General features: G+C 42.1%; 1 protein-coding gene across 1 annotated transcript in view; it reads right to left on the bottom strand.

The window, feature by feature from the left end:
• oprm1 (opioid receptor, mu 1) overlaps window positions 1-26670 on the bottom strand; it is a 32461-nt gene that overhangs the window by 5445 nt on the left and 346 nt on the right. The gene's annotated exons all lie outside the window — the stretch shown is intronic.

The raw sequence follows: 26670 nt of genomic DNA, 5'->3' as shown, positions 1-26670 counted from the left end.
CATCTCTTTGAAGTTTTTAAGTCTTTTTTTTTTTTTTAGTTATTTCTCTTTGTAGCCCTTTGTGTCTCTTTGTATTGTTTTGAGTCTCACACAGACACACACATTTCGAGTCTCTTGGTCTCGTGGTCCTTTTGTGTTTCTTGGTTGTTGGTTTCTTTAGTCTTGTTTTAGTCACTTCTCTTTGTAGTCTTTTTGTCTCTTTGAATCTTTTTGTGTCTCTTTGTAGTCATTTTGAGTCTCTTTGTAGTCATTTTGTGTCTCTTTGTAGTCTTTTGTTGAGAATAAGAGGGAGTCTATGTTGTTGTTTCGAGTCTATTTGTGGTCAGTTCTTTTTGTATTATCTTCGTAGCCCATTTGTGTCTCTTTGTCATCTTTTGAGTGTCTTTGCAGTCATTTCGACTCCATTTGTAGTTCATTTTGTGCCTCTTTGTAGTTCTTGGGAGTCTTGTTGTGGTCACTTCACTTTGTAGTCCCTATGTGTCTATTTATAGTTCACTTGGATCTCTTAATAGTATTAATTTTGAAACTGTTTGAAGGCCATTTGTGTTTATTTGTATTCTTTTGAGCTCGCTGTAGTCACTTCTCTTTGTAGACCCTTTTCACGCCACTTCATAGTAATAATAATGAGTCTCGCATTCACATTTCACATTCACTTTAGTGTCTTTGAAGTCTTTGAGCGTCTTGTCGCAGTGTTCTGTTGAGAATAAAAAGGAGTCTCTGCTGCTTTTTTGTCATTTCTATTCACAGTTGTTTTGTATCTTTTTGTAGTCATTTTGAGTCTTTGCAGTAAAAAAACAACATTCAGAACATCTCTGCTTTTAACTGAGACCTTTGTCCCTGGGTCCAGTAGGCCCATTCAGGAATCCATTTATGACACAAGGACGGAGAGAATAATCAGACTGAGAACAGAACGGCTCCAATTCATTCATTTTGAGTTTGAAATGTTTCAATAAAATCTTTGATTAGAGCTGAATTCAGACGAGTGAGCCTCTCCTCTGATCTCTGGCAATGGGATAAATGATATGATATTGTTAGTGTTGCTAAATTTCTCTGGTTAGCTGAAGGATTGAAGTGCTCCCTGATGAGTTGAGAAAATTCTTCTTAAGCTCAATAAACAACAAAGAAAATACTGACTGATCTGAATAATGCAAAATGAAAAAAAGCATCTAATGAGTTAAATACAAGTTAAATGCTGACAGTGTGCGTGTTTGTGTATTTTATGGCAGAACATGACAAAACAAAGTGAAAAAAATATTCAATCTTAAATCAATCAGTACATTTCTTATTGGAGAACCCCTCAAAAAGATGGTAATACCAATCAATAAATCGTCATATTCATACACAGACGTAGAAGATTTTTTCTCTAAACTCTTGAAAGAGTACTTGTAACAATTTGCAAATTAGTATACCTTAATTAGCAATAAAGAAGTATCCTTTAAAGACGAACATAAAGGAGATGAGCACCAAGAAACTGTACGTAATCTAAATGTAAATGTGTTGAGATTGTTTCTGCACAGGAAGAGGCCTCAATCACTGAGCTCCTATCTTTTGAGCACCATTTGCAGAATTTGAACGTACAGTCGAAATTCTCATACTCCTTCAGGCAAGCTGCAATCACAGACGATGCTGCGTGAGCTGAGACGAGTATCCTGGGAATTTTTTGCAAATAATTCAGGCCCCTTGTTTCAGCTACCGGCTCATTTTGTAACAGCAAACTTCCTGTTTAATCAGTTGTAATGGCTCACTTTACAATAGGCTGTCCACAGGAGTTAAGTTTTTAAAACACATCCCAAAGTAATTACTTTCCTGAGGCTGTTGACAGAGCATACTGTGCAAATAAATGTCTGCATAACGTTTGTGTTTTGCGAAATGCAAAACATTTATTTCGAGCAGGCTTTTGTTTGCAATTCATGCTTTGGCATAGCTTCATAAACCAGTTTGGAAACATGAAGGAACTGAAATTGCTTACAGCTGAAAGCATTTTTCAGAAAAGACGTCCAATTTCCACAACATTGACAAAGAAAGGACAAAGGACAAAGAGGTTTATAGTATATAGTAAACCAGCTTCTCGGTCTGGAGGAGCTTTTTGTCATCTGAACGATCAAAGGATTTCACTGTCACTTTCATAGATATCTCATCTTGAACAATATGTGTGGGAAAACAGGGATAGCTCGACGAGTGTGGAGGATGGTGGAGTGTTTATAGAAAACAGGAGAAAGCACGTGGACCCATTAGCAGAGAGGATGGAAGACAGACGATTGAAACGGCCCGAGTGTTTAGACTTCCTGTCAGCAGTGAAATGTACGATGTTTAGCGCTCGCTGTCCACACTGCAGTGAGACGTGGGTGAAGCTGGATCGCATCAAAAAGATGTAAAATGTAAATCTTTGAAGTCAAAACCCCCTCAAATATGTAAGAGAAAACAACAATAGTCCAGTTTTTCTTACCACGTCTATGTGACACGAGAAAAATGTAGTGATGTGGATTAAAATGGAGTGAAAAGTTCAGCCACGGCCTGCAGCTCCAGATCACCTGGACGTTTGACACGTGTGAAGCATGGCATTTCAATCAAGCTGCTTTTGTTTTTCACGATGTTAAATGTGAGGAGGATTTCTACTGCTGGGTCCCACGACGAGGTCAGCAAAGCCTGCAAGCTATTACAGAGCTCCACTAAAGAACTAATCAGTCCGAATAATGAAGCTATAATGAAGCTTTCTAGGAATTAGACTCTGCCTGTGAGAAGCACTTAAATTCTACTCTCACTTGTTAATTTATCGCTCAAGATGCCCAGATTTGAATTTTCTTTCCATTTAGGTGAGAGTCTGATGAGAAGATTGATGCCACTCTCCCTTCAGTCCATTAAGTATGAAGCTACAACCAGGAGCTTAGCTTAGCATAAAGGCTGGAAACAGTTGAGAAAGGTGTCTAACATTAATATGTTATATTCGGTTGTTTTAGCCGTCCAGAAAATGAAGTGGAAAAATGACAAAAGGGGTTTTGGGTCAGACTATTACTCGGCTCTGAGCAGTTGTCATACAACAGGTGGGGACTACAGGAGGTAATGGTTGCCAAGAAACAGTCGGACACATAACCCCCAGTAACACAGTGAGTTGTTGCTGTTACACTTTACATTTGAAGGCCCCATATCGTAGAAAATTTGATTTTTACGTCCAGGTGCTGTATCAATACTTTATCAGTATCAAACAAGTATCAAAAGGTTCAGTCCACAGTCAAATGCAGCCTGTATTCGAAAGATTATCTTCATGTGTGTGTTTTACTTTCCTCCCTCTGTGTACACCTACAGTTGTTCCATTAGTTAGTCGTATTAATCCTCCACTCACTCTTTGTTGGTTCGTCTGTCTCCTGTGGTTCTCGGTCTCCACTTCCCATCGCATTTGCTGCCTCATCTCATTCTGGTTTGTACTATTCTCCTTGTGGATTACTCCTGTTTTTTTTGTGTTTTTTTGCCAGCCTTTTCTCCCTGTCTTTTTTTGGATTACTGGTTTTTGGACTTGGACGTCCTCTTTTGAAAACCTTAACAAAAATGAGCCATCAGGACCTCGGTAAGGTTGTGATGTCACGACTATGCACTCATCGCCCTCAGCCACGCTCCCAGCAGAGTCATGGTTTGAGTGGAAAGACTGTGGGCGGCGCTGGCTCAGGCCTGTGAGAGCTGACCAATCACAGCAGGCTGAGGGAGTCCTTAAAGAGACAGACGTGGAGCGTTGGGACAGAGGATGGAAAGACATGCTGCATTAATAAAATGTTTTCTGAATGTTACAACATGTAAACATTTTCTAGTAGACAACCAAAATGAAAGTTTTGACCTGAAAATGAGCGTAACAAGGGATATAACACTTAAATTAGGGAGCTTTCGAGGTGATGCTGATAGTATCTCATATCATCAGACAGATATGAAAGTGGCAGACAGTCTCCTCATCGGAAAGTGAATAGCATTAAGCTCGATTACGTTTCAAAAGCAGTACTGATCATACTTCTGCCTCCTTGTAAAGACTACTTAGGACACGTCCCTTGCTGTTATGATATTGAATTAATCTGGATACACAAAGTGACAATGATACATCACACCCTCGGGCCTTCACTTTATTAAACCCGGACTTTCATTCTACCTGCGAGGTAATTTACTTCTGTATTGTCATAGCGCTCTCCTCAATAATCCCAAATCCTCTTAACAACCGAGGATGACAGTTAGTTCATTAAATTCTGATTAGCTTTAACACTGACAGCTTAGTATATTTGCTGTCTCTGGCTTTATTTGCGCGGGGACCGACGAGACACCTCGAGATGAAGCAGAAGCTGTCACCCGAGCTGTGCTGGAGCTGGAGGTAATTTTCAACAGCCCCCTTATTGACTTTGTGTCTGTCGTTAACGTGGCTGCAGATGATAGCTTGTGTTGCTCCTGCGTGTGAGGCTTATGCACGAGAGGCGCACTGTATGGCAGTCAATGGCCTCATCTAATCTATACTGACTGAACGAGGTGTTTTATTAATGAGTTTTCAGCTTTATTATATTCTTCGCCCTTGAGGTTTTGTCACACTAATCACTCTTTTATTGATTATATAATATCACAAGATCTCTTTGTAGTCTTTATAATTTAAGTTTCTCCACCAACATACATATTGTGTGTGCTTCCGTTAAAGGGGCCTCTGTGATGTTCTGGCTCATTATTGTCAGAGGAGGAGGGGGATTGTGTTGGAGATAAGTCCTCCACCTCGTGTGCTCCTTCCGTGGTGAACATATATAGGCTAACATGCATTGTAGTAACTGGGCATTCATTCAGCAGGTCAGTAATCACATTTCTTCCCCACATCAACCTCATTTTACCCTTCATACTCCCGTCAATGAGGTCATGTTTTCGTTTGTTTTTTTATTCGTTGGTTTGTCGCCAGTATTTCACAAAAACTACTTAACGGATTTACATGAAACTTGGATGGACAGTGGGTCTCGGCCCAGAATAGACCCATTAACTTTTGGTGTGGATCTGCACAAGGCAAGTATGACAATCAAAGTTACCTCCGATATGCTTGTTTTTGCTACTGACAGGCTGAAGTTGTTATTCTGTATTGTCTGACAACATTATGGAAATGATTCCTGCAGAGATTGAACTCTTTGTTGAAAAATAAGATCCTTTTAGTAACTAGAAACACGGGTCTTGTTCAAGGCGAAGTCTCGCATTGAAATCTCGCGAGAGGTGAGATGTTGCAGGAAGAAAACCTTGGTGTTTACTTAGAGGAACTACGCAAGCAGGAATTGATTTCCAAAGCCATGGCTGACTATTTAACTGATTTTGACAAGGTAGATGAGGTAAAAACTGCAACAACCCACCACAGACACATAAACGGTTCACATATGTGTTGGGAGTATGATTCAACAGGTGGCCAAGTCTTACATATTGCACCTTTAAGAAATCTGCTTGCTGGAGAAGTGCGCTCAAAAAAGTCACAGTTGACTTTTTCAGTATTTAAACAGAGACAACCATCTCTGCCTCACCTTAAACAAGTGCTGCAAGAGCCTCAATATAACCATAAAAATGAGTGGATATCTGATGCGTTCATTAAAATGTTCTCTCATTATGTCATGTAAAGGTAATTTCTCGGAGGCATGGTCGCCTGTGCATGAGATGTTTCCAGGAAAAGAACCACCCAGCGGCAGGTATTTCACATTGAAACCGCTTTTATTAGCTGTGTCGAGCTTGAGTGACTATTATGTTGTATTAATTGACGACAAAGACCTGCAAAGCGGATAATGACTGAGGAAATCTGGCACATTATCACTTTATAAAGTGTAAAATGAATTCCCTCCCAGCATCAATCATTTGATAAGTATCAGTCATAAAGAGGATGCACATCTCCTGCTGACAGTTTCTCATTTTGTAAGAAAACTTTGACAGGAAAATTGAAGCTCTGTTCATTCCACATAAACAGATGATAAGAATATTGTCTCATTATGTGTCAGTAAACAGAACTCAGTGTTTACGGCAAATATTCAGCCCGCTATTGACAGGAAGGGAAAGTGACAGTGAAGCCACTGACGGGCGTATCCGTATGCAAAATGAAAATCTTGGTGAATACACAAGGCTCGATAAGAGAAATTGTTTGCTCTGCCTCTAAACGACCTTGATTTGGTCTTCTCCTGGACCACTGAAGCACGGAGGCGACAGATAGATGTGCAGTAATGGACCTTAAAATCATCCAAAACAGTCCTTTTAGTGAAATCATGTATAATTCATAGCCCTCCATCAACCCATTAGCTGTGGTTCCCACCTGGGGGAGTGAGTTGTCCTCCTTCCTCCTGTATCTCATCTGTCTTTACTTCGCCTTTGACGAGAAAAACACATTAGATAATGAAGGTAAACTATTCCTGAGGCGATACTGACGACAAGCTGATTTACAAACTTACAAACACATGTGCTCACAGGTGGGAGAGACAGAAACATTAGCTTAATCTCACATGCTGTCCTCTAGGACGCATTATTCAAACATCCAAGTCATTTGATGCATTCTGTGTCGGTAAAATCATTTTCATGTCCTCATTTGAATACATCTAAATGCTCTTAAACCGGAAGGGCACTTTAGGATTGGTTGTTTTAATATGCACAAATTCAACAGGGCCTAATGTGGTCATTTGGGAAATTTGGTTTTAGCCCTACTCCGACTGAAGACCTCAAATAATCTTCTATATACGCTGAATGACAAATTATTGAAAAGAATATTGCAATTACCTCGATCCCGGCTTTCTAATGAGCCTCATCTGTTGCTGAGGCTGTAATGTAGAAACACAGAAACAGCAATTTAACAGGTCATTATTCATCTGAATGAGATTTTTTTTCTCTGTTTGGGGCCTTTTGATGCTAATCAGTGGCGATGCATTTACACTTTGGCATCAGTGAGGGAATTGGATAAGTCATGACCATGTCCATGATGGTTTATTAGTGTCTAATGTAATCAGCTACAAGTAAAATATTGTTTCGTATTCATCCATTTACTTACATTTTTTCAAGTCCGCCACATAATTCATCCTCTCTGCAAGAACCCAAAACTTTTTTCAAATAAAGTATCCTTAATAATATCAATAAATTATGGACGGCGTCTCCAAGTTATGTAAAAACTTGCCGGAGGGGAACCAGCAAAAAGGCAAAAGAGGGAAAGAGCACTTACATAAACGAGAATGATCCTTTTTTCTGTTGAAAAATTCAGAACTGCTTCTACAATCTAATGTCCATCAATTCTCATTTCACATTATTCCACACCAGAAGAAGCTGCACACACTGAACTCTGAGATGGGTTTTTCGTTGCAGAAGGACAGGGTTTCTTTCCCGTATGTGTGTAACTAATATGATATTGTTGTTTTTTTTTTGACATGCCAATTTCACTTTGCCTGTTTCCTTGGTTTGCACGTGAGGAGGCGAGCCCTGGCATTAACATGGCTATGTCCATGGTAACAGCTGCTAGCTTGTTTATGTTGTTGTCGTTAGCGAACAGGGTATCGTTGGAGTCACCGGTCACTTTCCACATGTAGATTGCAGACGATGTATCATCTCAATAGCAATGACTCTCTGTACTTCTGCACTGTGACAGTGAGTTACTACTGTTGCATTTTACACTTTAAATTACAACTTTACGCTGCAGCGCTCTAAAAAGATATTGTCCTGAGCTGTGAAGACGTTTCTTGCAAAACCACAAACTTGAATCTGGTGGCACTCGGAAAAGTCAGGGGAACAAAATGCTTTTCGTATTTGATTTATTGTCTTGTAACCATGAAGGTCTTTAAAAAGAAGTTAATGGAAATCCATCTAAAAGCTGTTGAGATACATTAGTCTGGGTTAAAGCTGCGGACCGACCCACCAACACTGCCAACTCAGACATGCTGCTTGCATGCCTTAAAAAGCAGGTTAAGAGGTAAGAAAAGACCAAAAAAAACATGGATATGTCCTCATAGTTTAACCATTTCACCATGTACAATGTCAGTTGTGATCTGCTCTTCAACTCTACTAACACTACATTTTTAAAAATGAAAGCTCCTCCGGTGCCAATAAATGGTGCATGTGCTGCCTGTGTAGTCGGGCTGAATCAGGCCAATTGCTGCTGTTCAATAACATACGATGAACAATGGCCCCATTGTTTCCGATCGCCAGTGATGTCCGAGTTTCCTTCTTGTTGCATTAAACTGTTACATTTAATGTCGTGGACGCACGTGGTCACAACTCGGCAGAGGAGAAAATGCATCGTGCCCACACAGCACGTCCATGCTTCATGAATATAGTACATGGCATGGAGCCTGAATGTTAATATTCAGTGAGAGGACCATGAATTTCTTTGCGACCGACTACGTACAACATGTACAAACTGAATAAGCTTGTGTCTGTGTTGGTCATTTAAAAGGTTTGATGGAACATTTCTGTTCCTGTGTTTACGTGTTCCTTCATGCCCATTAGCCGGTTCTGTCTAATGGGTTCAACGTCAGCCTCTCTTGTACAATTCAGGGACAACAGCCTCCTTCCGACAGGAGAACGCTGAATCTTGATAAATAAATACAAATCTAATTCAGTTTGATTTACTTACCAGCGCGGTAATGAAGCATAAAAGCAAAGTGATCGAGACAACAACAGCTGAGGCTTTTAATTTATGGGAAGTGAAACAAAAAAAAAACAAAACATGAGGGTTTTTAAAAGTATAATTGGATTAGCGCCCTGCTCGTTGTCTCATGTAAACATTTCCTCTGGGTTTTTGTTGCCTGCTGCAGCGTTTGATGCGTCAAATTGATGATTTTGGAAAGCTAACAGATAATAAGGGACCTGTAACTTGGCTTGACATTTAAAGCTGCCCCCATAAGCACCAGCATGAAAGTTGGTGTATCTTTTGCGACCAGCCTGTAGAGAATCAACAGCCTTGTCACCGTATTTTAACAAACGTCGAGATGAAACCTCCACGCTCGAGGTCAACAGTTCGGAACAGAAGCTGATTAATTTTCATGGCTTTTGTTACACAGCAAGCTAAACATAGTCCATCATGAGCCGCCGAGGCTGGTGAGTGCGTGTGTAGTGTTGTGTATGATTCATGGGCTGCTGCTGGGTGAAGATAAACCATTAAGTCCAGGCTGCAGAAACAGAGGCTGCTCATGTGAACAGACACCAGGATGCCTCTGGCTCCCAACAATAACACTGTCCATGCACAGTGTGGGGAGCATGAAGGATTAGGGTGCGCAGGGTGTGACTGTGCATACATCTGACTGCTGGGCACGTGGATGTGGAGATTTGTCTGATTTTAATGCATGTATGTTAGTATTTATGTGAGGAGTGACATGGATTCTCTGTCGTGGTACATGAAGTTTTAAATCAAGACAATATCGACTGACGTGCTGCGGAAAAATCAATTCACAAGCTATGATATTATTTGCTTTTGACTGATTCATGTAATTCAATATCTGACAAATCAATATGCTCCATCACACTGATGATAAAGTAAAAGGCAATAAGGCCATAAATGAGTCTCGCTCTTTGATTTTCTACATTACCAACAACGACCTCTGTTACAGTGGTAAACTGCGAGGACCCAAACGCAGCAACCACAAAGGCAGGCAGGTTGAAAACAAAAAGCAAGATTTAATAATGAAGCTGTTGCTCAAAATCCAAAGTCCATATTGGAAGCAACAAAACAGATAAAAACAAGCAGGAGCAGACCAACAAGAAATACAAAAAACAAAAGAAGTATCAACCAGAAGCTCAGAGAACACAGGCAGGAATCACAAGGAGTCACACAGAGACACCAGGAACAAAAACAGACGAGCTGACAAAGACAAAAAGAAGACACACGCTCAAACAAACAGGAGGCTAATCAGGGACAGGTGACACTAATCAGGACAATCACAAGGGATAGACAACAAGAGAAAGACAGGAAGTGACACAACATGACACATGAGGATTAACCTTGTCATAAATGACAAAGAAAAGCAGCAAATCCTTCCATTTAAGAAAGCCTGAACCAGAAAATGTTTGACATTTGTGCCTGAAAAAACGATCATTTGATTGTCAAAATACTTTTCTTTTGATCGACTTCGTTCAATCCTGGTGCGGGTGAGCCCCCCTCGAATGCCTGAGACGTTTCCCTGCTGTGCACGGGGCACCAGGACCGAGACTGAAAAAACAATGGACTAAGCGATTAATGGAGGTATTGTTACAGCTCTTGTTTGTTTTTGTCATATTGCCCGTCTCTATTGTTTGTATTAGACGCCAGTGATTCTGTAAGATAGAACTTTATTCATCCCAAAGGAAATTGTTGCAAAGGCTGCAATGCTCATTATAAAGAAAAACGAACTGTTGGATAGATATAGTATAAGACAAACAGAAATGTTGGCCTCATGAAGGATCAAGAGGAAAAGTCAGGGGATTACTGAAGTCATCACCATTCATCCTCTGAGGTTGAGATCTTTCAGTCAGGACCATAATGGTGGACGGACAGACGAACATTTCCATCAACTTCTAGCTACACAAAATTAGTGTTTAGAACCGACCAAGTGTTTGTCTGAAGTCGATTATGCAGGAGTGGTTTGAAAAGTTTCTACAGACTTTCTTTGCCATGCATTCTGAGTCATCGTCGGCATCTATTGTGTCCGCTGTGAATCAGAGCTGAATACAGCTGCTGCTGTTCTCAACTGCAAATCGTTCGGAGCGGCTTTTCGAGGCCAGTGTCTCAGTCACACAAAAGGATCCCAAGGCAGGTTGACTAAACAAAAACAGAGCTTTAATGAAATAAAGCGGAACTCTTAAGAGCAAAAGGCAAGCAACAAGAGCAGGCTGATGAGAATCCAGAGAAACACTGAAGAGAAATACCAAAACTGAACTCGATACAGGTGAACAGATGGGAAAAATGCAAAGACAGGAAGCGTAAAACAAAAGATGAACCATGAGGGGAGATGTCTTCAGGATAAAACAGGAAATAAGTCAACTAAAACTCAGGGTCACACACACAAGAGCGATTGTGACATACACCATTCAAGTATTTCTTTATATTTTGCTCAGAAAAGGATCATTCAAAGGTACAAACGACTTCAGCCATACAGTTAAAGCTCAAGTGCTCTCTCTTTAACACCCGATGCAGTCAAATCCTTGATAAAACTTTCACTATAATAGATACATTTTATCAGAACTCGTGACTCATCGCCAGGGCCGTAAAGTAAAGACGTTAAAAGTCACCTCGGAGTGTGAAGGTCAGCCGTTACGTTCATTAATTTCTTTGATGCATTAGGTGTGCGACAGATCCTGAGCGAGATGTAGCTGTGGAAAGATGATAACAGTGTGCTCTTGGAAGAGAACAAAAGCACAATAATAACACGTTTGACCCACGTCCGAGTCTTAGGCCAACAAAGACTGGAATAAATACCAGGAGGCGTCAACCGTTAGAGACAAATGACTTATCTTTCTGTCTATGAAAATGGATACTGCTGCTTTGTTAGTGTTAATGTGTTTGCAAACCATATTTCCCCCGATTATTGTTTTTTAAACCACCAGTTCAGTAAGTTATTAGACCGGCACCGCTGGGGCTATGCTGTAAGGGAAACAGATCCCTTTATTGCCCTAAACGATGCTAAGTGGACACGCACATTGTCATCGAGATCGAGCATTTTCTCTGACATTGATATAAAGGCTCTCAGGGATGTTTTGACTGCATTACGATGAATGACACTAACAGCTCGAGAAACGATCGAAGCAACAAAAGGCTGACGCTTGAACAGAGACCAGCTGCATGAGGCAATAATTTTGAAATAAACGCTGAATAAAATGAAACACAGTAGACATAAAAGGCAGGCTGGAATAATATTCCTCTTTGCAGCTTTTATCCTTGGGTTATCAAGAGGACTGTCAGAACCAAAACAGTGTTGGTTTGCATGAAGCTCGGGACAATAGATAACTGTGTGCCGGTGAAGATTTTTTTCCTTGAAGGTGACAGGTGAGGATGTTTGAAAGAACCAGCAGTACATTAAGCCCACAGGTTTAGCTTCTTTAAAGAGGTGGACAGAGAGTGCACTGTAGAGTGGCCATGTTTCTCAGTTTCTGCAAGATATGTACCTACTACATACATTAAGTTAGCCGCCGCTAGCATGATAGGCACAACATGTTTTATTTTTTTATATCTTTTGGGCCTTTGTGGTAGAAAGCAGCTAATTGCAGCTTTATGTTGGGAAACAAATGATCAAGATAAGAAAAATCCGAAGAAACTCTCATAATTTTCTTGGCAACAGACAGACGGAGCATTTCACTCAACAGTCGGCTAACTTGTTGCTCTCGTACCTTTTCTGCAGTGAGTCAGAAAAAAGTACACAAAAATAAAACGTGTACTATACTATACTACTATAGACTGTAACTATAGATGATAGGTCTGCTAGCTGCGGAGGCTAATTTATGCGGTGTAAAATGCCATAGACTAGCTAATAATAGTGATGAAGTGTCTCCTCCATGTTTTTAATGTGTTTCAGCGGAGTCGGTTTAAAATAACTTGCATGCACTTGATTGTTACAATTATCTATGTGTTCATATGGCTGAAAGCAGAGGAGAAAGTGGCGGCAGCTTCTTCTGTAGCTGACAGTGTTTAGTGGGCATGTATTGTTGCATTGTGATGAAACTTGTGATTTACAGCCGAACTTGACATTCGTGGCTCCCTGAATGAAAAAGAGAAATAAAGAAAACAATAAATATAACCATAATATTTGGGAAGAATTGGGACTAGTTGACGCGAGGCATCATGTCGAGCGACGGTAATGTGTTCGCAGTCTGAAATCCAGTTTTACAGAAATGGGATTCAGCACATGCACACACACGCAGAGGGAGATGAACGGCTTTGCCTGGGTATCAAACAGCAATTCCACGTGAGAGCTGGACACTTCATTAAACACATTTCATCGTGACAAATACCCTCAGCGGGTGATAAAATTATTACTACCCTGAACTCCTGATTTAAAATGATTTTGTTGAGGTTCTTGTGTATCAGAAAGACACCAGGTCGATTACTTTCAATATCTGAAATCTGGCTCTGGCAATCACAAAATGAGGTCAACTGTGCAGTCTCAGCGAGAGCGTAGCCAAGCACACCTGCTATTTCCATTCACGTATGTGCCAGCGACAAGTGCAAAAGTGTTCATTTAAGTGGTAGAAAAATAAGAAGGTGGGGTGATTGTTAATAATTATCCTCTCAGACACAAATATTAAAGCCACAGGCAAAGTGCTGGTGTTGGCAACATGCTGTGCTGGCTCCTTTTGTCAATGCAAAGCTGAGTTCTTCTGCTCTTTTACCTCCTGGCTTTCTCTTTTCAGGTTTGCCTTGTCCTAACTTTAATCTTTCTGCTGCTCTAATTTACTTGACCTGAACCTTAGGAGAGAGAGCAGTCAGAAAAAAACAACGGCCCTGTAACAAAGATATAATGTTAGCCTTTAATGTTTCTGCAAACCACTGATACGTCCAAGTTTGTAGAAACATAGGCTACGTGCTATATTGACGTTTGTACAAAACGTGCCATCTCACGTTCACATTACGTTTATTACCTGACTCTTACATCAGGAGGTGGAGGGTGGTATCGGGACAACATCCAGCTGTGTTTGTGGCATCAAGAGACCTTGTAACAATTTCCAGCCATGTTTTCGAAGACAAAAACAGGTATTTCAAGCCAAACCGTGATGTTTTCCTGACCTTGACCAAGTGATTTTTGTGCCTAACCCTAACCAGAGCAGAAACAACTAGGCTGCCAAAAAGGTGACTGCATTTTCAGCATTTGTGAGTGTGAAGTCCGGCGATCTCCAGCCGTGTTTGTGGTGACCAAAACAGATATTTTAAGCCAAACCATGTTGTTTTCCTAAACATAACCAAGTGGTTTTCGTCCTTAAACCTAACCAGAGCTTTAGCAGCTTTAACTGTACATGTGTATGACATTTGTGTGTGTGTATCTGTCTACTGTATACCTGACACCATGAGTCCTCTCTGAAATGCATTGTAGCTGCCTGGATTTAGCTTGACAGCACACGTTTCCAGAGCTGTGACTCGCATACACACAGAACAACAGATGTGTAAACACGTACAAGCTGGGAGATAAATAGAAAAGTGTATTGCACGTCCAAAAGACAGGCCGACAAACAGCTTGGCCGTGTGTTTTCTGGGCTGTCAGACAGAGACGGATGGACACTGTTGTGACAGATGTGCCGCTGTGCGAGCTGAGGGTCGAGGCTCAAAGTGATGCATTAACACTCTCCAACAGACAGTGTGCGTAGTCAAACGTGAACAAGAACTCAAACCAATGTATTATCCTGCATTGCTGCAATTATTCTTCCACTAAGCAGTTGTGTTTTCATTCAGTGCAGAGGTTCAGGGTGATGAATACAACGGTTGCAATCTTTCAGCATGCAGTAACTGTCCTGCTACCAAAATATTCCCAGTGCATCAGATTTAGATAATCTTATCCACGATGTCTGAGAGGGTTTCTCTTTTTCAAAATCAATAATAGAGCATACTTGTCCATGAGCTGATAATCTTCCTCCAGTTTATGCAGATTTCCTTTTGTCTCATTGTGTTACAATACAATACAATACTGCATTCCCAACAAAATCAATAAACCCAGCTAGGGAGCACTCTCTATGCCTCCGACAGCTGCTGTGTTTCTGGCTTGGCTACATCAAACACATTGCCACTAGGCAGTTGGAAACAAGTGAGGGAACTGCGTTGTTGTTGCGACTGCATTGCTGAGTCTTGCAGGTTGGAGGTGGGTGGGTGGGGGTCTGAGGGGGAGAGAATGAGCGTCAGCACCAGCTGAACCATTGTGAATGTGGAAATAAGCTGTTGCTGATTCCTTATTGGTAGGGAGGAGGTCTCAGAGAGGGCTTTGTTCAAGCGTGTCAGTGAAAGAGTCATGAAAAACATTTAAAATCCACAGTGTCTGGAGCACAATGGACAATGCAGAGGTGCAAGACTTAACCTGCCATCACAGACAAAGCATTACTCATTAACATTTTGACATTTTGGGGGGGGCAAGCTATCAAACTTGTAGCAGTGAACATTTACCTATATACTGTGCTATTAGTGTGATCATGAGCCACTGTCCCTACCTCCTTGACAAACTTACAAGTGTTAGGCACTTACAGGGTTGAGTTTGTGCTCATCTTCAGTTTTTTTGCATCTTAATTGGTGCAGCCGACGCAACCCCTCCTTCCTTCAGGTTGGACGTCAGTTAACATATATCAGTGACAGAAGTTTCTAAGCATTTCGCTCAGCCCTGATAAGCTTTAAAAAGTGCAGGGATTTCAGCAAATCATCAACATTTAACTGTCAGGTTTTAGTTAAATGGACTTTAAAGGCAATTCTAGAGCACTTTTCCAGTCTACTGAGCTCTCAAAGCGCTTTACAACACTTGTCACATTCACCCACACACACATTCATACACTGATGGCAGGGTGCCAACAGCTCATCAGGAGCAATTTGGGGTTCAGTATCTTGCTCAAGGACACTTCGACATGCAGCTGTTTGACAGCTCTACCTCCTGAGCTACAGCCACCCGCTAAATGGCTTGGTTCTGGTTCAAGCCATTTATTTTGTTTCCTGAAACTCTAGGCTCGTACCAGGATTGGGTTTTGTTATTTTCTCCTAATTTCTCTGAGTGTCATGGACGTGTTGCAAAGAGACATACCCAGTGGTAGAAGGACAGAGAGATGTCCTTATTCTTAATGTAGTATGTGATGCAATATCTTCTGATCAGGAGGGGCACAGGTTATACCTTTTGAAGGTTCTGACTTACAAGAAAGCTATCGTATTGGACCTGAACAGGTTTCTGTCTGAGCTCAAATCTTTTGTCCTCCAGGAGATCAAAACCTGCCTTTTCCTTTTTCTGACCCCAACAAGGCGAAGAATGTGACTTCTCTCTGCGTCCTTTGTAGATCCACCATGTGCTCACTGACGGAAATATTCAATAAAAGCATAAATCAACATTGAGAGGTGACATACTGCGACGCTCCTGATTGGCCTGACTGGAAGGGGATCAATATCCATAGACACACAAAGACGAAGCCCAGTGGGGTGGAAACTCAGCAGATGTTCTGATTGATCCACAGTCACTGTTAATGGTGTGACACAACCCTCTCCCACCAAATGCAAACAGACTAATGAGAAGGGCGACGAAAACGCCTGCTAACTGACACAAAACATCCTTCATACACATGCGGACGCATTCATCTCCTTCTGCTTTTGCAGCCACATCTTGGCCTTCTTTATCGTCTATTTAAAAGGTAAAAACCACACATGGGTACTTCTGTAACAGCAATCTGTGACACTAATCGTCACTTTGTCATACTAAAAAGCAGCCTTCACATATTTTCCCTCATCCTTGAGTGCAGAAGCAGTGTGGTGGATTACCTATTTCAAGCAAGTCTCATGTCCCTGAAAGTCGAATTTTCATATTGTAGTAAAACCAATTGAAACCAAGGACTAAAAACATCAATACATCTCTAGAAATGTGGCAGCAGTCATGTGAAATGTGTGTAATTTGTATTCAACAGACGGAAAACATCCAAAACAACCAGTTGAGATAACCGTAATTATGATCAAACTGTTTCACTGCTGCGTAATGATGCCAATTTATAGGAATTAGAGAAACCCCAAACATAAAACAAATTCATTTTTTGACACAATTTTTCAAAACAATCCAGACTTGGCCGAGTTTAGAGACGCTTGAATATAGTTTGCAAACAGCCTGTAAACAGGGTTATCTGGAGTACAAAGACATAAATCGTACTCGCCACATGTGTTCAACAACCGCTCCACTGTGTTCTGCTCCCGGGTTTGACAAGCGCTGCCCACTTCATTGTGAGTCACTCACTTTAATGGTTTTTCATCTCCGGAAATACGACAAAAAGAAACAGGGAACCAATTTAGGATAAAGCCAGATGCTTGGTGACGCTGGCAATGGAAGCAGAGACCTCAGGAAGAGCTGATCAGCTTGTTGCTTAGGAACACTATTGTTAATGCGCTGAAGAGCTCCTACAGAGGGTCTCTCTGTGCCCTTGGCCCTGGTCTTAAATCCGTAGTAAACTGTTGTACACAGCAGTGAAAAGATTTCTGAGCAAACTGCAGCGAGTTTTGCTACAGATGAGGTTAATAGTTGACCTCTTTGGTTTGGTTTGTTTGCTCATCCTTGGTGCTTTGTAACGATAAACCAGTCTCGGGGAAAATTGCTTTTTGCGAGACGAAAAAACGTATGGACGGCTTCATACAGCCACGAGGAGGTGGGTGTAACCGAATCATCAAATTGATTTTGACACCAAATCTACGATACCCTCTGGTGCTGTGAAATGCCAGCCGTGATGAAGTAAGACATGTTTAACAGTACCTGTCACGAAGTATAAAGAGCAGAATCAGGGTGAGCGAGTGAGTCACGTTGTAATTGACAGATTGACAAAAGAGCCGAGAGCTCCCATCAATCATCACGCTGAGGAAGAGACAATATCTGTCTGTTTTGTTCCCTCCTCTTTAGTTAGTCATCGGTCTCGGGGCATCACATATACGAAGCTGCGACAGTGGAGGGAGGTCACTCGCTGTAATTTCCTCAAACTTGTGGTCATTATTATGTACTTAGCTTTTCATGTAATTAGTCTAACTGGGATGGGGGGGACATCAGTCACTGTCTATTTCAACCCCGCCTCCAAAAATCTCAAAAGTCAACTTGATGAGGGAGTGAGTGTGGGGCTTACAAGTTCAAGAAACGCAAGTGCTCCCTCAAGAGAATGGTTTTCCAGGTTTTGAGTTTTAAGAAAAACCTCTTCCTCTTGTCCTGCTGTCCTGTCTTGCTTAAACTATTGGAGGTACAACACAACTACCGTAGGTACGGACAGAAGGCTCTATCAGTATCAGTATGCATATCTAATGTTAACATTAAAACCACTGACAGGTGAAATTAATAACTTTGACGTGTTACAATGCATTGTTTTGTTGAGAAACCTTGAGTCCCAGCATTCATGTGGCTGCGACTTGACACGCATCATCCAGCCAAACATCGTTGCGGACCAAGTACACCCTTTGATTGGCAACAGCATTCCCCAATGACAGTGACACCCGCAGTGACACACTGCAAGACCTGCTCAGGAATAGCCCGAGGAACATGACAAAGAGCTCAAGGCGTTGGTCCGGCTTCCAAATTCTCCAGATCTCAATCCAATCGAGCATCAGAGAGACGTCCCAGAGCAAGTCCAGCAAAAGGAGACACCACCTTGCAACCCCCAGGTATCAAAGGATCTGCCAAAGAAGTCCTGTGTCCATGCCTCGATTGGTGTGATCCGAAGTGTGATCCTCAGTTGGGCCTCCACCTATCGGAATTGTTACAGCACATCCCACGGATGCTTAATCAGATTAAGATTTGGGGAATATGGAGGCCGGGCTGACGCCTTCAGCTCTTTGTCGAGTTCATCAGGCTATTCCTGAGCAGTTTTTGCAGTGTGGCACGACCCATTGTCCTGCTGTGGGAGTTACTGGCATCGTGGGAGAATTGTTGCTAATGGGAGCGCGCGTACTTGGTCTGCGACAATGTTTGGGTGGGTGATGCGTGTCAGTTGGTATCGACATGAATGCCAGGATCCAAACTTTTCTCAGCAGAACATTGCATTGCAACAAGATAGTCAAAGTTATTCATTTCCCCTTAGATCCAAAAATCTATATTCCAGCAGCAGGATGCGAAAGACGCTATTTTATTATCAGTTACATTAAAAAACAGACAGGAGCGAACTACGCGCGTCGCATGCAGCCTCGTCAGATTCACTCCTATTAATTTCACCTGTCAGTGGTTTTACTATTGCTGATCGGTGTAAATGAGCCTTTACTGTAAGCTTATTATTTGTTTCATGAAACCTAAAAAGAGGAAAATATAAATCCATACAGAAAAGAACAGTGGCACCAAACATTATAGCTCGCTCTAATTTTCAAGGCTTTGTGGGAAGCCGAGCTCTCCGTACCTCCCGCAGCCAGCAAGGTGGTTTGTTTTGTTTGTCTGTATTTCACTTTGGTAAAACCTTATTACAAATGCTGTGCATGCTGTTGTTAATGTCAAACTAACATGGTCTGTATACTGCGTTTCACGGTGGATTTACTAAAAAGCCACTTGTGTGTGCCTGTGCCGCGAGGGATTTATAACAACCTGTTGTAAATCCGTGATCTTCCTCCTCTTTCTTTGTCTTTCTGCCTTCGTCTTTTGTCTTTCCTCCTTTTGCGGAGCTCAACAGAAAACCTCCTGTTGAATCCTGATTGACGCCGCTCTGATCCTCCAGCAGTGTCCAGTGATGTTATGAAGCTCATTACTCAAAGACACACACACAGACGAAGGGCAGCCTAATTACCTCTCTGCAGTCTCGAGTCATAATTGTCTCCCTAACAAGAAATTAGAGTCTGTACCACCCTGTTGTGTGCAGACACACAAGTTAGCAAGAGCAGCATCTCTCCGAGTCTCACACCGAGCTGCTAAACTCTTTCACACTGATCATAATAATGATTTTTGGTAAATGCAATCAATCGTCATTACCAACTGATAGTTTTATTGTCGCCGGGGCGGAGGTTAGGCCCTGGGAACATTTTTTTGTGACTCATTTCATGCCAGGTGAGTTTGTCAGTACTCTAAAGCAAACATAGTAATTGCAGCATAAAATCCACAGGCGAGCGGCAATGATCGCTTGTCACTGGTTAACAGCATTCAAGGCCATAGTGCACGGAGGCTGCATGTTTTACACTGTACAGCTGTTAGAGGAGGTCAGAGAAACAGGCCTCAAGTGTTTACAGGTTGCGAGGAGGTAAGAGAAGGATGTGCAGAGGTCTACGCACAAACACACGCAGGGGAATGTTACTCTGAACGACTGCTGTCAGTTCAGTCGATTTACCTTAACAGCTCTTCTGTGTACACCTGAACACACACCTCACACCTGTCAAGCACGAGGGCGTGCATGAGTACACATGAAAGGTATCTACACTTTCCAAGCAATCAGGGCTCTTTCTCAAGTGTCATCAAAGAGAGGATTTAAAATAAAGCCAGTGACTCAGGGGCTTCCTTTGGTGAAAATAGTATGTACACCCAGCGACTAATTTGTGTTAATGAGGGGGAAGCCATTCTCTTTCATCCCACACAACTCGCCACCTGGTAATTGTAGTTGATCATTATAATCTGTATAATGATTCTAGTCATTTGCATGCAGTACCTCCAAGAAATCTGAGTTTTATGTTTTGCATGAGGTATGGCTGTTTAAAAGGATTGGGTCACATTTTTCATGTGGGATTGGCCTTTTCTCTGCTGTAATCATTCCTCCTTTTCTTGTTTCCTTCCTTAATGGCTATTTTAACAAAACGATATAATTCAGACACCAGATGTACCAGATGTATTATTTACATTTGAAAATAGTTTGGGCCCCAAGAAAAGAATAATTAGGTATTTCAACAACACATCCTCATACCTTAACGACGGAATAGGAAGATTGCCTGCGTGTCTCCAAAACAACACACTATTCCCAAAACAACGTGGCCTTTGTTGTATGTCGCAGTTTGGTTGAGTTTTACCAAGATAAGTACTTAAGATTAAGGTTAAGATCAGGCAACATAACTACTTGGATAGATTTACAATAAAACCGCATGGTTTGGCCTCGAAACACTACGTTATCACAGACATACCTGTTGTACCTTTATGAATTAATCATGAATCATGATCATCGTGGATATCTTCACATTAGTGACTCGCTAACATACAGTCTTACAATTTACTGACAAGGGGAGCTAGCACCTTTACAGTCACACTTAAGCCTGTCACCTTAGCTGAAGAGTGGGTTTGCCTTTAATCCCCCACAAAGAAAATGAAGTCATATGTGAGGATGACGGGGAGATGAGGTGCTCTGTTCGCCAAACAGTTTGTGTGTCCTGAATGTAATGCAATAAAAATCTTAACAAAATGTAAGGTAAAGTGATTCCTCTGCGTTCTGGTAGCATCTTAAGAGGTTTAAGGAAATGCAGATGGTTATCAGGATAATATTGTAAATCGCAAAGAAACAGAAAAAGATTTCAAGAACCTAAATAAAGAGGAAAATACAGAGAGAAAGAGTGGTACCGAGCTGTGTCTGTCTAATTTTCAAGGCTTTGTGGGGAGCCGAGCTCCCTGTGGCTCCCTCATGTTTTGAACCCAGCAGCCAACAAGGTGTTCTGTTTTGTCTGCATTTCACTTTAGTAAAACCTTATTCCACATTCTGTGCATGCTATATTGTTTATGTTAAGCCTACGTGGTCTGCATAATGTGTGTTTTCCGGTGGATTTCGAGAGGAGCCTTCAAATAAAATGGTTACAAGAAAGCCACTTGTGTCTGCCTGTGCATCTTGCCTTGTGTCATGGAAGAATACCTGCCAGCATCAGGCTGTGAAGAAAGGAGATTTTCCAGGGTACCCTTGAATACACAAATACAAGGATGTGAGAGTAAAATGACCTTATATTAATCTTAAATTCAAAGCTCACAGTAGTGAGTAGTAGTTCTGATGATTATCGGGATAATATCGTGAGCTGCAATTGTTTTTGTCAAGGATAATTGTGACATTAAACTTTCATATCATCCCAGCTTTGCTGAAGCAACACACCTGTTTATTCCAGCTTCTTGTAGGCAGAACAGAGTATACATACATACATACATACATTTATTCATATCCTGTTGTTCAGTGGTATCTTTGTCTCTTTTTGCCATTACAGTTGTCAGTTTGGTTGAATCCTTTTACAGCACTTTGTTCCCCGCGTGCAGAACCTACGTTTTGCGAGCTCTTCACACAAAATAACACCTATTTGTAAAGAGGACACTCTCACAAAAAGCATGAAAGACCATTCAAAAGTACAGAGTATTCCTCTCAGCCATCTCACTGTACAGAACTAAGCTTTTATGGCTTTAGGAAGTGTCGACCATCAATTAGAGCAAACAATACCCTACCCAATAGACTCCATCTTTTCAATCCAAAAAGATTATTATCTTTTTGGATCACTTACAGGCACTGAAACTGATGTTGTGAGAGTCTTTGTCGTCGAGCATTAACCTTGACATGAAAAAACCCGCCCGCAGGTTAGTTGTTTGAAACTCAGACTATTTTTCATGCCAGGCAGCGGGAGCTTGAAAAGCCATTAGAGAGAAACATTACTGAGGTTCTGTGACATTAGTCTTGTGAAGCAGATTGTCATGACTCTCATCAAAACATCATATTTCACGTGACTGGGTTCACACTTGCATAAACAGCAGGGACGCGCATGTTTAGAAGAGCGGGGGGAAGGAAATTTTGGCTTATGTGAAGAAGTAAAAGAAACATAAGCTCGTGTTTGTTGTACTGCTGCATTCAGCCGAGAAGTCCCAGCAGGTTAGTGAACGCGGGTCAGCGTGTGCTGACGTTCAGAAGCATCAAAAGTTTTTAAAAACGCTTCGGCTGAGCGAGACCGGGTACAGCTGCCAGCCTGTCTAGCTGGGTGGAGGATGGAGACAGGGGTTTAGGGAGGCGGTGGAGTCATTTTGCTCTCACCATGCTCAAAACGCCTCCCAGTGTCGCCATGGTAACAAGAAGCACTCTGCACCGGCGGCATATTCCTGACGGAGCCCATCGGTTTCTGTTCAACCGCAATTGATTTTTTCCGATTGAGCGTGCAGGTCTCTGGTGGTGTTTGTTTGCTCACAACAAGTTTGCGGATGTAAGCGTGGAGCAAACAGACGGAGAGATAAAGAGTGAGGGAGAAATGTTTTATGGCTTTAAGGTTATCATTACTCAGACAGGAAGGGGGGCAAACATTTCTCATCCACCGCTGTCTCCTATTTAATCTGGCAAAATTGCATTCAAGGCCATGACTGAGAAGTGGGGACGGCAAGCTCAAGACGATGTTTCCATTTGTTTTCCAAGTAAATATCCACTGTGCGTCATTAGCTAAATGGCTGTTCAAAGAGAAAAAGACCAAAAGACAGGCAGAGATAGAGAGAGAGCCTAAGAGGTTGATGATTGTTAATGACCCAGATGCATTGTGGTTCTCAGAGCGATAAGACACATCCTTTACCTTCCTCCCAATTCCCTTAAAGTCTCATTAGTCGAGCCCAAAAAGTTGCAGAAATCCACAAAACTTCTCGGTCACAAACACAACTCGCTTGACGCTCATTTAATTACCACGGGGAGCAGACAGCCTGCCGTCATGAATCTGCTCCTACGAAACAGCCATGGATGAGAGAGCTAAAGCTCAAGTAATGCCCTTTCACATTTATCATCTGCTTTGTAGACAAACTACTTTGGAATACATAATGCAAGCTTGTATACCAACTCATGCATCTTAAACGCTCCTGTAACCCTGTCAGACAGCAGCAGTAATTGATCCTGTCAGTAAAATGATACTGGTGAATAACATTAATGGCAAAAGGTGATTAAACTTACGCTTGCCAGGTGCCCTCCCCTCTATTTCCAAGTTGTTGTTATGGAAGAGCGGCGGCAGCTCCAAAACTACAGGGGGCAGCATAACCGCTTACTACTGCTCAGTGTACTTTTTGCTGTAGCCGTACGCAAGTAGCTCAATTAGCCGTGAAGCTAAGCGACAGTATTATCTGACAGGAGCCAGCACAGCAACCCGGGCTCAACTGGGCTCAGATTGACAGCCTCTGATACCGACAGATGCAACAGAGGTGATTTACAGCAGCTCTGACCAGGACTATAACTCCAGGGGTAACAGGTGGGGACACGAGAGGCATGTAGTGGCAGAGGAGCGAGAGAGAGTCAGACATCAGAAGGGGGCAAAAACAGCTTGTAGAGCCAGAATATTCTCACATTTTACTCTGTGGATTCAAGAGTTATTTTGACCAAACCTGAGATGACTGTGGAAAGACAAATCGAGGCTGTTTTTCTGTTCAGCACAGAAAATAGCTGTAAAACTTTTTCCTTTCTTGACATTTGTGAGTTTATCTTGTTTACTTTGGTGCGTTCTCCCAGGTGAAATCTGGTTCTGATAAACCGATCCGGCCTCATCAATCTTCATGCAAAATAACACGACATTAGATTTTCAAATAGCATACAGTGCGTACACTAAACCCATACAACAATCCTTCCCATTAACTGGATAGCAGATCCATGCTCGTCACTCATAGTCAGGTGACCATCGTCGCCATGGTAAAATAAACACGTTAACGCTCACAGTGTGGTTATGTACCGGGCTCATAAACTGTGTGAGAAAGGTGATAAATCAGCATTTGAGGCAGAGAATTAGCAGCAGGTGAGCAGAGCTGCGTGTCCAGAGAGGCGACGCCGGTGTGCTCAGTTGAGGATGATGTCATTATGTGTTATGCTGAGATAAGCAGGTTGCGTCTATGACCAACATGCCATGCTGGGCTTAGTATCAGCAGTGACCGGTGAGGAACTTCTACCTTCAGAGAGGTGTGTGAGGCCTCTTTTTGCTGTTTCTGACAACAATCGCTTTCCCAGTTGACTGCTGAGTGCTCATTCAGCTCAAAGTGCTTGTATCTTTGAGGATCTCAGCGGGTCGGAGAGGCTCTTTGAACTGGTTATATCACACTTTGAGAATGAATGAGCAGAGGAATTGAACTTGAATTGTGCTTATTGTCACCCACTGCTTTTCCTGGGCTCTTTTTATTTGTCAGTCAGTTTTGTTTGAGTTTTGGTCTCTTGTCTGGTTAATTCTAGTAACACTTCATTGAAGGAGGGCATTGTATAAATATAGCTGATTATAACTTGCAAACGTCCGTCTATAGAAAAGGAATTTATTGTTGATTGTGTGGTTTAAACTGGGGAACAGCCCGATAGTCTGTCGACTTTTGTCTGAATACATTTCTACACAAGTAATTTTCTGCTACTTGGTTAAAATAATCTAGTAATCATCCCATCCCGGGGGGGCAATTCTGTCAGAAATAATTTAGGGTAGGAAAACGTCGGCCATATATGCAGAAAAGTATGCATTCTTCAGCAAAACAGAACTATTTGGGGAAGCACTCAGACCGAAGGGGATGATGTGAGCAGTCTGGCGAATGAGCATTCGCTTCATGCTGCATCTGCCCTGGAAACAGTGAGGAAGTGAGCAGGATCATAGGCGGAAAAATCGTAATGAGTAGTAACAGAGAGGTAAATCAAAAAATGACAAGTCTCCTCTTCTTTTAACGCTCTGATTGATCTAGTAAAGTGGTGCCATTTCAATTTCAAAGCCATCTGAGCTCCTGTCCGACACAGAAAAGCCTCCACTCCGACTCTACCGGACCAGTTAAGTGGGTAATCACAAGGCGGAGAAATGAAGCTGGACCGTCTTCACCTTTATCCCCATTCTCCTCAACTTCCTCACTGCACACCATCAGTCGTTCTCCCCTCAACCCCTCCACTCAAGTCCAGCTATTCTCAAACCTGCTCCCTATCTAGCCTCGCCAACCTGGTGACTTTTATCACCTCAGCCGGGGAGCATTTAGCTGACAGAAATGTCAGACGTGTAATTAAAGGCCTCCTCCTCACAGTGAAATTTACTTCAGTGGGTGGATGTCATTGAGAAAATAGGTGATTCTCGATGCAATTATGTGTTAAATTGACACAAAGGTGTATTTATAGTCGGATTAATTCCTTTAATGAGTTTCAGTTGTTTTTAAAATCAACATTTATTCTTACAAACCTTCCTGATGTGGAGTTATTTTTCCCTGCAAGAGATTTTAGATTACTGATCTCTCTGCATCACTGGTGCCCCACCGCATACAGCGGGTGCCCTTTTGATTATTTCCGCCCCTGCACCTCAAACATCCTGAGTCCGCCACTGCTCTACGCAACAACGGAAAAAGTTAACTTAGTTTGTGAAGTGTCCGAGCAAATTGCCTCAAAATGTCGTATTCTCCTCATGTCTCATCATACTTTACAGCTTGTGACAGGTGATTAAGGAGGATAAAAGCTCATCCTGTAATTGGACTTTGAAAGTGCCACATTTGCTTGAAACAAAGTTTGAAATGTAAGTCAATGAGATGTCGTATGTTGGCTGAGCGAACAGATTCAGTCTAGATTTAAGAAGAGGAAGCACTCGAAGAGATGTTGGACCGTGTCGTTTAATACCAACCAATCTACTGTAAACCGGTCATGTTGGAGTTGAGCTGAGCTTACCTTCATCGCATCTAGTGCGCCTTGTTTTAAATCTATTTAAGGCCTCTCATTTAATTTTAAACGAGTGAGCACAGGCATATGGAGGGAAGAGAGGACGCCTCAGCCACTGTGTGTGAAAAACAGCAGCATGTGACGGATTCATGCTGCCTGATCTAACCCTAACCCCCAGTGATGTGCAGCATCTTGTTACACCAGTGCGATTTTTTCCAGTGTAGTCACAGTAATGTTGATGAAAGACACACACACACACACACACACACACACACACACACACACACACACACACAGATCAGGTGTAAGCTGTGTGTGTACACATGTATTGTGACACTGTTAATTCAGGGTCTTGGCTGGTCATTCCTCTCCATCCCCTCCTCGCTCCGCTCGCTCTTTGCGCGCTGGAGCAACTTGCGAGCTTGGAAGCATTTTTACGCACGAACAGCAGCTGACACATTCACGTGAGCTCGGCCCCACACACACACACACACACTCACACAGAGACACACCTTTATGTACAACATGGGTTAC

The sequence above is a fragment of the Pagrus major genome, chromosome 15, assembly GCF_040436345.1.
Source record: "Pagrus major chromosome 15, Pma_NU_1.0".
NCBI classification, from domain to species: domain Eukaryota; kingdom Metazoa; phylum Chordata; class Actinopteri; order Spariformes; family Sparidae; genus Pagrus; species Pagrus major.
Note: the sequence above shows the minus strand (reverse complement) of the source record. Positions and strands in the feature narration are given on the sequence as shown.